The sequence below is a fragment of the Leptopilina heterotoma genome, unplaced genomic scaffold, assembly GCF_015476425.1.
Source record: "Leptopilina heterotoma isolate Lh14 unplaced genomic scaffold, ASM1547642v1 Lhet_9, whole genome shotgun sequence".
NCBI classification, from domain to species: domain Eukaryota; kingdom Metazoa; phylum Arthropoda; class Insecta; order Hymenoptera; family Figitidae; genus Leptopilina; species Leptopilina heterotoma.
In genome coordinates, this window is record NW_025111193.1 from 700,581 (window position 1) to 719,326 (window position 18,746).

General features: G+C 21.9%; 2 protein-coding genes across 5 annotated transcripts in view; one reads left to right on the forward strand and one right to left on the reverse strand.

Moving 5' to 3' along the window:
• LOC122511743 (zwei Ig domain protein zig-8-like) overlaps nt 1–10,212 on the reverse strand; it is a 30,568-nt gene extending 20,356 nt beyond the window's left edge. The window contains exons 1-4 of one of the 3 annotated variants that reach the window (XM_043627187.1): nt 9,886–10,212; nt 9,408–9,808; nt 5,151–5,368; nt 19–580 (exon numbers count right to left, since the gene is read on the reverse strand). The gene's annotated coding sequence lies outside the window, so the exon portion shown is untranslated. The remainder of the gene's footprint in view (nt 1–18; nt 581–5,150; nt 5,369–9,407; nt 9,809–9,885) is intronic. The other 2 variants (XM_043627185.1, XM_043627184.1) reach the window with 2 other exon arrangements.
• LOC122511741 (protein CEPU-1-like) overlaps nt 1–18,746 on the forward strand; it is a 51,497-nt gene that overhangs the window by 9,632 nt on the left and 23,119 nt on the right. Inside the window, exon 1 of one of the 2 annotated variants that reach the window (XM_043627181.1) lies at nt 1,582–1,742. The exons of the other annotated variant lie outside the window; for it this stretch is intronic. The gene's annotated coding sequence lies outside the window, so the exon portion shown is untranslated. Of the gene's footprint in view, nt 1–1,581; nt 1,743–18,746 lie in introns of those variants that run through there. 2 annotated transcript variants of the gene reach the window in all.

Here is an 18,746-nt window from a genome sequence, read left to right on the forward strand (position 1 = left end):
ATTTTCACAATATCTCACGTTTGTTTTTTTTGTTTTCGAAAGAAATTTTTTTTTTCAAACACAATTTACATCGCTGTTAAACTTAATGTAATAACAAACATAATTTCGAGATGTAATCAAACCGTATTTTATTTTGAATGAAAGCGCTCGCAGCTTCCCGGACAACTGGAGTTGAATTTTCGCATTGTATGAAAACTGTCTTAGAATTTTGCGTTTGCGCTTAAACTGCCGCCCCTATGTTCTCGCCCTCTAGATATTTCATTCTCTAGTTCATTCCCCTATTAGCAAAACAATTTCATTTATCAGCGGAGAAAATCAATTTTTCAATTCTTCTTTTTTTCTTATTGAAATTTATCTTCTTTTTGGAAATTTTTTTGAAATCGAAGGGAAATAATTTTTTCTTTTCGTCGTTTTTCAAAATTCCTCCCTCTTTTTTGTTCGATGTCGATAATATAGAAGTCGAAATATCCCTTTATTATCAGTTGCTCGATGAATGTTGACTGGCGGTAATTCCTTATCTTTCTGATTATTGGCAAATTTTCTTATCCTTCGATTGTAGATGGAGAATGTTTGAAAATTTCTGAAACAGAGAGCAGACAATTTCAGTTTTGATACTTATTTCATTTATATTTTTATTTTAATTAATAAATATACGGGACAAGCCCATATTATTTTACATAATATTAATAATAGTAAAACTATATTATTACCAATTATTATTATTTTTTTTATTTCTTTTTTATTATTTATTTTTATTATTATTAATATTTTTGTTTTTTTTATTTCCACTTTCGACTCCAAAAAAGAAAAAAATTTATTACTTGTTATTTTTAATATTTTTTTAATTGTCAGATAAATGAACAATACAAATGTCGATACACTTTTGTTTATTGTCAATGGAACAGAATTTTTACTAAAAACAAATTTACTCGATTAAACATTATTTAATAAATATTACTTGATTATTAATAAACAAATATTATTAATTTAATCAAAAAATTTGTTTAATTAATTAAAACAGTATTTGTATTTTAATTATTCAAAATTTCAAATACACTTTTATACTAAATTAGAAAATTAATTTTTATATAAAAAATTAGAACAAATTTTTGATACAAATAAGAAGAAAGACAATTGAGTCACAATTTAATATTAATAATAATAATTTTAAAAAACTAATTAACTATTAACAAAATAAACAATAATGACAATAAATAAAATGAAATAAAAAACAATAATTATTATTATAGGTAAGAAAAACAATAACAATAAATAGTAAAAAATATAAGTGGAAATAAATTTTAATATTAATAATAATTTATTGTTATAAATATTAAATTTTGGTAAAAATGAATCAATTTTGAAAGTTAAGATGAAAATGTTTGATTTATATTCTTATTGGAAAAAAATGATGTATATAATTTTGGAATAATTAATGATATGTGGTTTAATTAGTGATGTAATAAATTAATTGGCCGAGTGAAATATAATAAATTGAGAATAACAAGTAGTAAGAGTCGGCGTAATGTCGGGCACACGGCAGAGGAAAACGGGGGAGCGATAAAAGGGAGATCCACGACGATTTGGACCACAGTTGCATTCGCGTCGGGATCGAGGTCGGAATTTATACCGAATGCTTCCGAAAATTTCATCCCCCTCAGATTAAGTTTCTGCGCAACAGTTATGTATTTGCTGATCTTACTCAACTTACTCCTTTGAACTTTGTCACGCGGACGCGTGCGGTGAGTATTTTTATTATTATTATTATTTTTCTCTTTAAACTTTGAAAAAATGCACAAAAAAAAATGTTTTTGTTATTATGTCTCACTTTTAACAAAAAAAAACAGAAAGAAAATTATTTCTATTATTATTTTCCGCTTTCAAGTAGAAAAAAAGATAAAAAAATTAATATTTTCCACTTTCAACTATACAAAAATCAGAAAAAAAATTATTACTATTATTATTTTCCCTTTCGATTACAAAAAAGAAAAGAAAAAATTATTACTGTTATTATTTTCAACTTGCAAGTAGAAAAAAACAGAAAAAAATTATTACTATTATTATTATTGTTCTTTTTAACTATCGAATATTTTTTCTTTATAGAAAAATAATTTTTTTTTGTATTGAATTGAATTTAATAGAAAATTTCTCTCGATGGAAAATTATAATAATTGTCACAAAAACTTTTTGGAGAAGAAAAAAGAAATTGATTTAAAGGAAATTTTTTTTATTGAAATAATTTTTGGTTTTGATTAGTTTTTGAATAGAAGAAGAAAAATTTTGTTTTAAGAATTAATTGTTTTTTCTTTTTTTCTTTAAATCAGTATTAGAATTCTTTTGTTTCGAAAGTATTTTTTCTTTGATTCGAAGAAATTACATTGTCACAAAGAAATTCTAAATTTGTTTCAAAGTAGTTGATCGCACACTTTACGGATTTAAATTAAATATTTCTTGGAAATGATAAAAGTTTTATTTCATTATTAGGTACAATTTTTATCTTTTAGTTTATTTTTTAATTTTTATCACAAATATTGTCTATTGAACCGATATTTTTTAACTAAATTAAAATTATTCAATTGTATTTTTTTATATTATTTTCTATTCTATTTACTTTTCTTTTATATTTATTAGAATTCTTTTCAATTCTTTTCTATTTATGTCAATTTTTTTCTATTCTTTTTTAATTCTGTTCATTATTTTCTATTCTTTTCAGTTTTTTATATTCTTTTCTACTCTTTTCAATTCTGGTCAATTTTTCTATTCTTTTCAGTTTTTTAAATTTCTTTTCAATTCTTTTCTGCTCTTTTAAATTTTTTTTTCTTTTCTAAACTGGAAAAAAAATTTATTTTATTAAAATATCCGATTACTTGTCTATTATCAAATAAATATTTACTTGAATTAAATAATTTTTATTTCAGTCAACTAAATTGTATTTTAATTAATAATTTCTGTATTTGAAGCAAATACAATTTAATTGACTCAAAAGAAAATTATTTGATTCAAGTAAAAATTTAATTGATAATAGTCAGATAATCGGTTATTAGAAGCAAATAAATTTTTTTTCTATTCTTTACAATTATTTTCTATTCTTTTGAATTCTTTGTAAATTTTTTCAACTGTTTTCTATTTTTTTCTTCTCTTTTCAATTCCTCTCAATTCTCTTCAATTAAAAAAAGTTTCCTCAAGATCAAAATATTCTTCGTTCAAATAAAAGTAAATTTAATTACCCAAATTATTAAATTGATTAACATACCAAACCAATAATTATAATATTATGCAGAAGTTACTGATTTCAAAAATCGTAACGTTTTTGTCAAAAAAAAAAAAAAAAAAAACAGAAACAGAAACAAAAAAAACAGAAAAATAATAAGAAATCGTGTTGAATATTTTCGTTTTCGTACAGAGATAACGCGTTGGCTCCAATATTAATTATTACAGTAATGCTGTAAATTTACTTATGCGGTATAATAAACTTTTGGGGGACTATGAAACTCTCGAGTTGCCATGATTACGTTGGAGATGGTGTGGTATTTAGTGTTATAGGGTTTAAACTTGTGTGGGCAAAATACATGTGCGATGTTCTGCGCCTTGTGCTTTGGACTGTGGATAGTCGGTTAAATGGTTTGAAAGCTAATAGACTTGAAAATTAAGGAATAATCTCGAGGACATGCAGGACGTGACATTTCTTCGGAAATCGGCCGGAACAAAACAAAATTAATCCCCCACCTAGAATTAAACAAAAGAACCATTTTTTTTAATTAAGTTTCAAATCGTGTAATTTCTGTGTCAGTGAATTATTAAAATTGTAATAATTTAAAATTTTTAATATATCATAAATGTAGGTACAAAAACAATAATAGTTGAACAAATGAAATAAAATTCTTTTTTAAATAATTTAAATATTTAATTTAATTATTATTATTTTTTCATAGGAATTAAAATTCTTCACAACATTCAAATTCAAACATTTTTGAAATTAATCAACTTTAAAAATATTGTTATAAAAAATGAAGAAATCGATCACTCCGAGTCGAAGACTCGGAAAATTTAAACTAAAATTTATTTTCAAATCAATTTTTTATTAGAAAATTCTACGAGAATTCAATTATTTAAATACAAATGTAAATTATTTGTTGAATAATTGAATGTTTCTTAAAATTGAATTCTTATAATGAATTTTATTAACAAATTTTTTAATAATTGAATTCTTTTGACGAATTTTAATAACATTTTTTAGAATTTACATTTTTTAAGGGATTCGATTAAAATTGTATTAAAAATAATTGAAATTATGGGATGAGTTTTCTTATTTCTGAAAATAATTGAATTATTGAGAAGAAACTTATAAAAAATTTATATATAGGTATTTGAAAACCTGTGAAATTTTTATTATTTATTATTACCTTTTGAAGAATTTTATTAAAAATTTTGCCAATAACTAAATTTCTCAGTAGAATTTTTTTAAAAAATTTTTTGAAAATAATAAATTGAATACTTGAGAAAGAATTTATTATTTATAAAAATAGTTGAATTTTTGCTAAGGAATATTATTCAAAGTTTTGAGAATAATTTTTTTTAAAATAATTTTAATTGAAAGATTTGAAAATAATTGAAATTTACAAAGGATTTTATCAAAACAAAATAATTGAATGTTTGAATACAATTTTATTAAATTTTTTTTTAAATAATTGAATTCTTTTTGATAATTTTATGAAAATAGTAGATATTAAAAATCATAGAAATGAGGAAAATTTTTGAAAACAATAATTGAAATATTGACAAGAATTTTATTAAAATTTTTGTAAATAATTGAATTTTGAAGAATAATTTTTTTATTTATAAAGATAATAATTGAGATTTTGTCGAGATTTTTTTGTAAATTTTGAACTTAATTGAATTTTGTAATAAGAATTTTATTACTTTTGAAAATTACAATTACAATTACAATTATAATTTTATAGTCTTCCCTGTAGATATAATTCTATAATTTTTGTGTAGATACGTTCGTATTGGAAAAAAAATTCTCAATATTTACTATTTAATAAATTTATGAATTTGAATAATTGAAAATAATTTTTTGCGCATCTATAGAGGAAAGACTATTTTTTTTTAAAATCAAATCCTTTAAAATGAAGATTAGAATATATTACCTTTAGTTTGACTGAGTTTATATTTGTTGAACACTTGTATTTTACATTATTTGACATCATTGGGTTCTTGTCAAGGAGACAAGTTGAACTGAACAAATCGACAATATCACCCTCTTTTGTGGTACTCTACCAACTTTTACCAGAATTCCTTGCATGGTTTCCATACACTGAATATTCTCACGATAAATTACATGAATTCCTCTTTCAGCTTGAAGAACCTGAAAGTAATAATATTTTTTATTATAAATTATGTCGGAGAAAAATTTCGTATTATGATAAATTTTAGTAACGCTTTTCTTCTTTAATTCTCTGTTAATTATAATAACAATAATAATAATAATAATTTTTTAATAAAAAAATAAAATAATTAATAATTCTTTTTTTCTTTAAAAAAGGGTTGAGAAATTATTAGTAACAAAGAAAATATTTTTGCTATTGTGTGTGAGTGACCGCAGTAATGTGTGAAAATTAGGAAAATGAGTGACAATGAAATAATTATCGTTGGATTCAGATGAACTGGTTGGCAGTGGCATTTATTGAAACATCGTTAACACACGGGCAATAAACATGCCAAACTGTGAGATTGACTGACGATCTCTAGTATTTAGTCGATGGTATTTAGCTTTGTTACAATATTTGTCAATTTGGAAAATTTATCAATGAATTTACTTGCAGTGAAAAAAAAATCATTTTTATTATTTACACGGTAAAAATCTAAACTAGTGGAATCGTTCAAAACTTTTTAATAATAATTATTATTTTTTCACATTCAAAGGCTTTTATTTTATTTTTCTGTTCTTTTATTATTATTTCAATATATTGGTATTTAAAAACAAAACAAATTTAAAAATTATATAAATATTTTTAATAAAAAAAAAGTGAATTCTAAATCAGATAATAATAGATTTGAAATTAAATAAAAATTTATTTGAATTAAATAAAAAAAAATTTTTGAATTAAATAAAAATTGATTTTAATGTTTTGAATTAAATAGAAATATATTCGTCTCCGAATTTAATAACTATGTCAAAGAAAAAATTTCTGTTTGACATAAATCAAATTTTTTTATACGATGTAAATCAAAGTTGATATGATTCAGAGTTTTATTATATCATAATCAGAGTTTTATTTGTTGCAAATTAATCTTTACTTATCCCCCAAGGCAAATAGTTTATACTCTATCGAGGAAAATTATTAAATTAAATATTCTACTCAAGCAGAAAAAATTCTATACAATAAAACATTCCATTTTACTGAATCAAATTCTTACATGTTTTTCATAATCATAAATTTAATAGTATTTTATGGAGAAAAATATATACATAAAGTATAATACTAATATTCTTAATCTTTCCACAATGACAAATTACCAAAAGAAAATTTTATATTCTCCACTATAAGATAAATTTCAACTCCAGAAATGACTCTATATTTTCTTTAATTCAATTTTTCTTCTTTTTTTCCCATTTTAGGTAAAAGAAATCTTATTTATTATTTCGAAAAAATAATATAGCTTGAATATTTAATGAGAAATAAGGAAAAATAATAATTCTGGCAAAATAGGAAATTTTATTAAAAGTTTTGAGAATAAGATTTTTTTTAATAATTTTAATTGAAAAATTTGAGAAAATTTCAAATTTGTAAAGGATTTTATCAAAACTTTTGAGAATAATTGAATTTTCTAGAAAAATTTTATTAGAATTTTTAAAAATAATTGAATCCGTTGGAGAAATATTATTAAAAATTTTAAATTATATTGAAAATAATTAAATTCCAGAGAAAAATTATATTATTTATAAAAACAATTCAATTCTTGCGAAATATTGTACAAATTACAAACCAATTACAAAAATATATGTTACTGTTTATAAAAATAATTGAATGCTTCCGAAGAATGTTATTATTTATGAAAATAATTGAATTTTTGCAAAGAATTTTAATATTTATAAAAATAATTGAATTCTTGCCAAGAATTTTATTAAAATTTTTTAAAAACCTAATTAATTAGAGAAATATTAATTAAAATTTAAAATTACATTGCAAATAATTAAATTTCTACGAAGAATTTTAGTATCTCTGAAAATAACTGAATTCCTTCAAAGAATTTAACAATTTACTAAAATAAATGAATTGTTATAAAGATAATTTATTAAAATTTAAGAAAATAATTTAATTCTTCCGAAGGATTTTATTAAATTGTTTGGAAAATAATTGAATTCCTGTAAAGAATTTTACTATTTATAAAAATTATTAAATTCTTCCGAAGAATATTATTTATGAAAATAATTGAATTCTTCCAAAGAATTTAACAATTTACAAAAATAATTAAATTGTTTCCAAAATAATTTATTGCAATTTTAAAAAATAATTGAATTCTTCCGAAGAATTTTATTAAATTTGTTTGAAAAAAAAAAATTAAAATCCTGCGAATAATGTTACTATTTATAAAAATAATTGAATTTTTCAGAAGAATGTTATTATTTATGAAAATAATTGAATTTTTCCGAAGAATTTAACAATTAACAAAAATATTTGAATTGTTTCCAAAATAATTTATTGCAATTTTTGAAAATAATTGAATTCCTGCGAATAATGTTACTGTTTATAAAAATAATTGAATTCTTCCAAAGAATGTTATTATTTATGAAAATAATTGAATTTTTGCAAAGAATTTTAATATTTATAAAAATAATTGAATTCTTGTCAAGAATTTTATTAAAATTTTTAAAATCCTAATTAATTAGAGAAATTTTAATGAAAATTTAAAATTATATTGAAAATAATTGAAGCGTTTTGTGCAGAAACTGCATAAGTCCATTTTTTCGAAAATCACTTTTTTATTGAAAATTTATTTTTAAATGAAGCTTTTCAATCTGGTAAAATATTACATAAGTGACTAAACTCTAAACCCTTATTTAAAAAAATAATTAAAATATCATTTTGTGCAGAAACAGCACAAGTCCATGATAAGTTTTATATTTATTTGTGATATTCTTGACGTATTTTAATAATTTATATTAAACAGTTTGTATTATAAATAAAAACACTCATGGGAAGCAAAAAGTGACAGTGGTGACTGAATTATTTTAAAATTAGAAAATATTGAAAATTGGTTAAATTTATTCTTAAAACAATTTTATTATTTATAAAATGTTACTAAAAATTATCCAAATTTAATATTTTAAATAAATGTTATTAAATATTTCATAAAACTTTGATATTTCACTGGATTTAATAAATTTTCTGTGTTTTTCATTTCATTTTGTGCAGAAACAGCATAAGTCCAAATGTTAATATATTTTTTAATTTTTTATATTAAGTAGATAATTAATTAATCATATTGCATTTTTTAACTTATAGGTTAGTAGAATATAATGCAAAAAGCCGAATTAAAAAAAATCTTAACATTTACGATAAAAACAGTTTTTATTGATTCCTGAACAATTTCGAATTATGGACTTATGCTGTTTCTGCACAAAACGCTTTAATTGAATTCTTCCGAAGAATGTTATTATTTATGAAAATAATTGAATTCTTTCGAAGAATTTACTAATTTACAAAAATAGTTGAATTGATTCCAAGATAATTTATTAAAATTTTTAAAAATAGTTGAATTCTTGCGAAGAAGTTTATTAAAATTGTTTTGATTATTTTCAATTAAATTTTATTGAAAGTAATTGAATTCTTGTGAACAATTTTATTATTTACAAAAAAATAATTGAAGTTCTTGTGAAGAATTTTATTACTTCAGAAAATAAATTAATTTTTGCTGAGAATTTTACTACTTAAGAAAATAATTTATTTCTTGCTGAGAATTTAATGACAATTTTTAAAAATAATAAATAATTTTTAATTTTTAATTTTTAATTCCTGAAAAATAATTGAAGTTAATATGTGAAAGTAAAAAATGTTGTAATTTTCATAAAAATTATAAGTTAAATACAGTTTTAAATACATTTTTTACGCTGGCGCGAGTAAATTTTTTTTGCCAATAAATAATAATAATAATTATAAATTAAGGGAAAAAGAAAATCCTTTGAAATGCGGAATGCAAAAACAATAAAGTTTTTGAATTTATGAGTCGAAATGCATTTTCATTGTCTCACATTGGTTCGTTGATGTTAGAAAACAAGTGAATCGAAGGGGATTGAATAATTGTTGTTTGTTTGATTGAAAGAGTCGTGAAATATATATAGACGTATGGAAAAAGAGAAGGAGAGGGAATCGTGAAATTGTGTGTCGTATATATATACTCACACGATTTTGTGTTGAGAATGGGCAGCAAACTGCAACAAAACAGGAGTCGAGACCCCGGGGTGTAACTTAATGAGCTTCCTGTGTTGGTTCCGTTTTCAACGGTAAAACCCCTTCTCGCCTCAGCCACCACATCGAAAGTCGTACACCGCGACCGAAATCCCATGCACTCCATATTTGCACCGGTGCGCCTCGTGAATCCTTACAACTCTCGAGACGATGTTTACTGAGAATGAATTAAAATGTTTTCGAGCGAAAGTCTCTCGAATTCTTCTCTTCAAATTGTCCCTTAAAAAGATCTCTTTCTCTCTCTCTCTCTCTCTTTTTCTCCATTCTCTTAAAAGTGCAGGAAACTCACGCGATCCAGGTCATTCCATAAACCTACATTCTTCGCCAAGGACTCTCTGAAAAAAAAAGAAAAACTATTTTTATTTCAACTCTTTTCTTTTGATTTGATGAAAAATTTTCGTAAAACACTTACCTAATTTCCATTTTTTTTTATTCTTCATAGCATTTTGAATTGGAGACGATTATGTAAATGTCGGTTTCGTTGGTGAAAATGGGGTCACATTGTTGGTTGGTGTATAAAAAAAAAGAAAGGAAAAAAAAGTACATTTATGAAGAGGCTTAGGGTGACGATAAGTTGGCGGGGAAAATCCTCATTGGCGAATGTGGTGAAAAGTATTTTGCGCATTCAGTGTTGAAGTGGGCAGTATGGCATTGTAACTCGTCGCTTGATCCCACAGTAATACACTCTGATGGATTCTTCATCGTTGAAGCAAGCTCTTATGGAATTAGAAGTTGAATAGAAGATGAAAACGTGCAGTTTCGCGATATCGCCTTACATTTCCGCTTTTGTCAAATTAACAGTAGCATCAGATTTTCATTTAATGCCTCTCGCTTCCTTCTTCTTTAATTCTTCGAAAAATAATTTTTTAATGATGTTCGTGTCCTGCAAAATAAAAACTCAATTAATATACGAATATTTATTTATATTAATAATTCTTTTAATAAATTGTTCGCAGTTTGAAGTGAGTAGCTTCCGTTTTTAATTCCTAACGTTTTTAATAGTTTTTCTTTTTAAATGTTTTCAATTTTAAAATTAATGTATTGAAAATAATTGGATTCCTTCGAAGAATTTGATTACTTATGAAAATAATTAAATTTTTGCAAAGAATTTTAATATTTATAAAAATAATTTAATTCTTGCCAGGAAATTTATTAAAATATTTCAAAATCCTAATTAATTACAGAAATTTTAATGAAAATTTAAAATTATATTGAAGATAATTAAATTCCTTCTAAGAAGTTTATAAAAATTGTTTTGAAAATAATTGAATTCCTCCAGAGAATTTTATTATCAATGAAAATAATTGAATTCCTTCAAAGAATTTAACAATTTACTAAAATAAATGAAATGTTTTCAAGATAATTTATTAAAATTTTAAAAAATAATTTAATTCTTCAGAAGAATTTTATTAAATTGTTTGGAAAATAATTGAATTCCTGTAAATAATGTCACTATTTATAAAAATAATTGAATTCATCCGAAGAATTTAACAATTCACAAAAATAATTGAATTGTTTTCAAGATAATTTATTAAAATTTTTAAAAATAATTGAATTCTTTTGAAGAATGTTATTATTTATGAAAATAATTCAATTTTTTCAAAGAATTTTAATATTTAGGAAAATAATTGAATTCTTGACAAGAATTTTATTAAATTTTTGAAAATCCTAATTACTGGAGAAATTATATTGAAAATAATGGAATTTCTGCGAAGAATTTTATTATTTATAAAAATAATTTAATTCTTGCGAAATATTTTACAATTTACAAGAATAATGGAATTGTTTCAAGATAATTTATTAAAATTGTTTTTAAATTAATTAAATTCTTGCGAAGATTTTTATTAAAATTTTTGAAAACATTTGAATTTCTACGAAAATTCTTATTATCTGTGAAAATAATTGAATTTTCCATTAAAAAATGTTATTATTTATGAAAATAATTGAATTCTTGACAAGAATTTTATTAAACTTTTGAAAATCCTAATTACTGGAGAAGTTATATTGAAAATAATAATTAAATTCCTGAGAAGAATTTTATTATTTTATAAAAATAATTTAATTCTTGCGAAATATTTTACAATTTACAAGAATAATGGAATTGTTTACAAGATACTTTATAAAAATTGTATTGAAAAAATTAAATTTTTGCGAAGACATTTATTAAAATTTTTGAAAACAATTGAATTTCTACGAAGAATTTTATTATCTGTGAAAATAATTGAATTCCTTCAGAGAATGTTATCATTTATGAAAATAATTGAATTCTTGCCAAGAATTTTATTAAAATTTTTGAAAATCTTAATTAATTTCTTTTGAAAAAATTTCTTCGGATTTTTTAAAAATAATTTGACTTTATTTAATAACTTTCATTAAAACTTTGAAATGTAGTTGAATTTTATAAAGAATTTCTTTTAAGTTTTTAAAATAATCGTGTTTATTTAATAATTTTAATTCAAATTTTTGAAAATAATTGAACTAAACAAAGAATTTTTTTTATTTAAAATAATCGTATCAGTTAATAATTATTCAAAAAATTGGATTCTTAAAATAAAATTAAAATTAAAATTTTATTGAATATATTTCAATTCCTGCAAAGAATTTTACTATATTTAAAAAAATAATTGAATTCTTCCGAAAAATATTATTTATGAAAATAATTGAATTCTAGCAAAAAATTTTATTGAAATCTTTGAAAATCTTAATTAAATGCTTTTAAGGAATTACTTTAAGTTTTTTAAATAATGCTGTTTTTTAATAATTTTAATTGAAAATTTTTAAAATAATTGTGCTAAAAAATGATTTTTTTAACTATTTAATATAATCGTGTCTGTTAATAATTATAATTAAAAATTTTATTCTCGAATTTTATTAAAATTGTATTGAAGAATTTAATTATTTGTAAAAATAATTAAATTCTTCCGAAGAATCATCTTATTTTTGAAAATAATTGAGTTCTTGTCAAGAATATTATTAAAATTTTTAGAAATGTTAAATTTTAAAAATTTTCGATTTTTGGTAAAGTATTGTATTGAAAATATGAATTTGGCAAAGAATTTTACTATTTATAAAAATAATTTAAATCCTCCGAAGAAAGTTATTATTTATAAAAATAATTAATTCCCGCGAAGAATTTTATTAAAATTTTTGAAAATAATAAACAACAATAATAATTAATTATGCCCTTAATAAGTGAATTTATAGTAATTATCAAATTCTAGTTTCGCAACATTTTTCAAAAACAAAAAATTAACACTATTTCTTTTTATTAAAAATTTTTCGATTCAAGTAATTAATATTTATTTGACAATAAACAAGAATTCAGTTACCTATTTGAATCAAATAAATTTCGTTCGATTTTTAATTACGTTACAAAAAAATACATTATTAAGAAAAAAATAATTCTATTGGAGAAAAAATTGAATTTACAAGAGATTCGATATTAATTATCTGAAATATCGTTTGGGGGATTTTCCAAGTGCAAGAGAGCAAGAGAGTGAGAGAGACGCTCTATAAACTAGTTGTTTTCGTCGAATAAGTTTGCAAACTATCCTGATTCAACAACTACAGTCGATCCCTTAGTTCGAAGAATCTTCCTTGTGCATGAGGAATCTGTAGCTTCACAAGATTCAAGTTTATAGGGTATACCGGCTTTTGGGTCGAATCTCGACTCTTGGATAATCCACAAGTAATACAATAGATGCTGTTAATTCACAGGAAACTAACATATAGGGTTGCATTTTAGCATATAACGATCCGCTACGTTAAGTGACATTGGATGTAATTATAATACATGCGAAAGGATCATCTCCCGAGATTATATATATATTTTACAGGAAATTAATCCCTTATAGTTGTAATATTTAAAATCCACCAATTTTTCATTTCCTTCTATTTTTGAAATTTTTCATAAATCGGTCTAAATATTAATTTTTTTTCTTTTTGGTGAAATAAAAATTCAGTTAAATAAATTAGAATTAAAATTTATTATTATTAGAATTATTATTTATTAACCAAATTGTTAGAATTATTATTTAATCTTAGTCAAATTATTAGAATTTTTGTTCAAATTATTATAAATATTATTTTCAAGCAATAAAATTAATAAAAAAAGGGAAAAAAAATTATTTACTGAAAATATATTTATTAAAATAAAATATATTAATTTACTCAAAAATTATTTTTCCTTTCATTTTAATTTTGTAAACATTCGATAAAAAGAGAGTAAATAAATAAAAAAAAAATAATACTGAAATGTTTCAATAAAAGGAAAACAAATATTTTCAATAAGAAAAATTAATATTTGGTTCGACTTTTGCTGAAATTAAATGAAATTAGTTTCTTTGTTCCCCTTAAATTTGGAATGACATTGATTTTTATAATTTCGGTATTAAAAGAACACGATTCGAAATAAATTAAGTGGAATGACATTTGTATAAAAATATTATTGAATAAATTGCACAAGTCGCAATATTCAATTCACTCTGAATTCGTTGCCACATATGGAATCTTATGTTAGAATTTCTCGAGTAGTAGTGGTTGGCAAACTCTGCAAAAATTTCCATATCGAGACAAAATTTTATTCTCCTTTTTCACAATTGAGAGCAATTGGTCCTAAATTGATAATACTAAAAAAAAATTATATAAAACATTTTATCTTAAATTAAATTTTCCTAATCGTTATTTGAAACACGAAAAGTAGACGATTCCTTTTTATTCTTTTTCATTATAAATAATGAAATAAAATTTATTATTTCATTTCTTTTATATTATAAATTCATTATTTATTTCAAAACTTGAATACCTTTTGTTAAATAAATATTTTGATCATTATTCAAAATTATTTTTTCCACATAAATAAAAATTTTTAATTGTTTCAATGAAAAACCATTTTGAAATTTAACTATTTCTAATTGTAATTCTACCGAAATTCAATTATTTTTTTTCAATTTTCAAATAGAATTATTCGATACTTTAATAATTTTTTTAAAAACCAATAAGTTAATAAATTCTTCAAATAAACATTAAAATATTATTACAGCTTTATAACAATTGAAATTTTCAAAGATTTTAATTTAAAAATCTTTGGAAATTTAATTATTTCTAAAAATTTATGCTATAACGCTTCTAAAATTTTTTATTTTTATTTGAATATAATTATTCAATTATTATCTAAAAATTTTAATTGACATTCATTTTAAAATCAATTTTTATAAGAAATCTCCACGAGAATTTAATTATTTAAATACAAAAATAAATTATTAATAGAATAATTTATTGTTTCTTAATACTACATTCTTATAAAGAATTTTATCAAAATTTTCGAAAAACCTTAAATTCTTTTGAAGAATTTTAATAAAATTTTTCATACCTAATTCCATTTATCGAGAAATCTATTTAAAATTGTATTAAAATTAATTGAAATCCAGCGAAGAATTTTTTATTATGAAAATAATTGAATTCTTGCAACGAATTTTACACGAATTTTTTTTTAAGTAATTGAATTTTTGTGAAGAATATTATTGAACTTTTTGAAAATAATTTAAGATTATAAGGAATTTTTTAAAATTGTATTAAAAATATTTTAATTTCTTCAAAGAATTTTGCTATTTGCATCAATAATAGAATTTTTCCAAAAAATGTTATTATTTAATTATGGAAATAATTGAATTCCTTCAGAGAACTTTATTATTTATAAAAAAAAATAATTGAATTCTTACTAAGAATTTTATCAAAATTTTTTTAAATAATTGGAGAAATTTTATTAAAAATTTAAAAATATATTGAAAATAATTGAATTTTTGCAAAGAATTTAATTATTTATAAAAAAATAATTGAATTCTTGCCAAGAATTTTATTAAAATTTTTGAAAATCCTAATTAATTGGAGAAATTTTATTGAAAATTTAAAATTTTATTGAAAATAATTGAATTCCCGAGAAGAATTTTATTATTTGTAAAAATAATTTAATTTTTGCGAAATTTTTTACAATTTACAGAAATAACGGAATTGTTTACAAGATAATTTATTAAAATTGTATTGAAAATAATTAAATTCTTGCGAAGACTTTTATTAAAATTTTTGAAAACAATTGAATTTTTGCAAGAATTTTACTATCTATAAAAATAATTAAATTCTTCCAAAGAATCTTATTATTTCTGAAAATAATTGAATTCCTGCGAAGAATATTATTAAAATTTTTGAAAATCCTAAATAATATTCTTTAAAAGAATTTCTTGGAATGTTTCTAAAATAATAGGATTTTTTTAATAATTTAAATTGAAAATTTTGAAAGTAATTTAATTTTAAGAACAACGTCTTTTAAGTTTTTTAAATAATCGTGTTTGTTAATAATTGGAATTAAACATTTTATTATTGAATTTTATTAAACTTTTTAGAAAATAAATTCTTTTCAGAATTTTATTACAATTTATTTATATAATAAATTTAATTATTTGCAATAATTTCGTCAATTCAATGATAATAAATAATAAAAATTTCACATGAATTCAATTATTTACAAATTTTTTCGCAATATTTCAATTATTATTTTCATAAATATCTAATTAAATTCTTTTTAGGAATTCAATTATTTTTGTAAATAATAAACTCATCGCAGAATATTTTAAATAATTAATATTATATAAAAAATTAATTGAAGTTCTTATTTATAAAAATAATTGAATGCCTGTGAAAAGTTCTATTATTATTTATGAAAATAATATGAAACTGAAGTTACCAACGTTTGTTCGACGAAAAATATAATACGTAATAATTTCCATTTCCCCGCCTCAGATCCAATTTTTTTCCACTTTTATTATAAATACTAATGTTAGAAGCCATTAGAAATTATTTTCAAGTGGAACCAGGTCGGGGAGGGCAACGATTTTGACGTTTTTTTGTTACCGATTTTTCGAAAATTCAGAAATTTCGAAACAATGTCTATTTCCCCGCCTCAGATCCAATTTTTTTTCCACATTTATTAAAAATACTAATGTCAGGAATCATAAGAAATTATTTTCAACTGGAACCAGGTCGGGGAGGGCAATGATTTTGACTTTTTGTCACGGATTTTTCGAAAATTCAGAAATTTTGAAACAATTTCCATTTCCCCGCCTCAGATCCAATTTTTTTTCCACTTTTATTATAAATACTAATGTTAGAAGCCATTAGAAATTATTTTCAAGTGGAACCAGGTCGGGGAGGGCAACGATTTTGACATTTTTTTGTTACCGATTTTTCGAAAATTCAGAAATTTCGAAACAATGTCTATTTCCCCGCCTCAGATCCAATTTTTTTTTTCCACATTTATTATAGATACTAATATTAGAAGCCATTAGAAATTATTTTCAAGTGGAACCAGGTCAACGATTTTGATTTTTTGGCACGGATTTTTCGGATTTTTTAAAAAATCCGCGACAAAAAATCAAAATCGTTGCCTTCCCCGACCTGGTTCCACTTGAAAATAATTTCTAATGGCTTCTAATATTAGTATCTATAATAAATGTGGAAAAAAAATTGGATCTGAGGCGGGGAAATTGTTACGTTTTATAATTTTCGACGAACAAACGTTGATAACTTCAGTTTCATAAAATAATTCAATTCCTAGGACTAATTTTATTGAAATATTTTTCAATAATTAAATTGTTGCGAGAAATTCTATTGCATAAAATTGTATTGAAAATAATTGAATTTCTCCGAAGAATTATTATATTATTTATGAAATTAATAATTGAAATAATTAAATAATTCTACTGCATAAAATTTTTGAAAATAATTGAATTCTTTCGAGAAATTTGATTAAAATTATATAAAAAATAATTGAATTTTTCCGAAGAATTGTTTTATTTATGAAAATAATTTTATTAAAATTGTATTATTTTCAATACCTACAATTTTAATTTTTTTTTTTTTAAATTATATAGCAAATCACAAGAAATGTTATTTAGAGAAACATTTTCTTTTTGAGATATTTCTCGTTTAAAAATGAAGAGAAAAAATAAGGAGCAATCTCATTTCCGTTTTTCAATATAGATCTCTTGGAATTCGTACCTTAATCCTTTCTGATTTCAGTTTTAAGTGAAAAAGTCTGGTATTGACAAACTTGATGAAATGAACGGATAGGTGATACTCTTCTTTCTCCTCTCTTTTATTCTCTCTTTGCATTGTGAGGGAAGAAATCCCAGAGACTTAAACTGACCCGCTCGACATGAAGGATCCAGATTCACATTCTTTCCTTTCCTGCTTTCTGCTCCAGTATCCCAACCTCATCTTCTCACCCTTATCATCGTGCCTTTCTCTCTCTCTCTCTCCTCTCCTCTCATTCCTTCTCTTCACATTCTGAAAACCCCTTACGCTTACTTATGTACTTACTTAAGCACTTGCTTGAAAGTTTCCTTTCTCCCCGGAGAGATTCCTCTTCAACTTAAGCCTGACTTCTCCAAAGAGGGAAAGAGTAAGAGAAAGAGAGAGAAGAACCTTTAGGCTTGAAGAATTTGAAAAATTTCCCTTCGAAATTTATATTAGACACGTCTTTCAATCTCTCATCTCGTTTTCATTTATTACCAACACAATTGGATTCTGCAAAAAGAAAATCATTTTTATAAACTCATGTTTTCTATACTAATACAAACTCATGTTTGTATTAAATTATATTTTCAAATATCATAATTGTGAAATTAATAACAAGACACTTTTTTTTTATTCAAATGGGAGGTAAAATAAAATTTTACAATTATATTACCTATCTATGAAAATAATTGAATTCCTTCAAAGAATTTTATAATTTATGAAAATAATTGAATTATTTCAAAGATTTTATTAAAATTTTTAAATAAATTAAATCCTATCGTGAGATTTTATTAAAATTGTATTGGAGATATTTTAATTCCTGCAAATAATTTTACTACCTATTTTTAAAAATAATTAAACTACTTCGAAGAATTTCTTAAAATTTTAGAAAAAAATTGAATTCATTCAAATTGATTGAAAAATAATTGAATTCCTGAGAATAATTGAATTGTTTCTAAGAATTTATTAAAATTTTAGAAAACAATTGAATTCCAAAGAATTTTATTATTTATAAAAATAATTGAATTGTTTCAAGGATTTCACTAAAATTTTAAATTATAATTGAATCCATTCGTGAAATTTTATGAAAATTGTATATTGAAGATATTATAATTCCTGCAAAAAATTTCACTATTTTTAAAAATAATTGAATTCTTTCCAAGAATCTTATTATTTATGAAAACAATTGAATTCTGGCGAAAA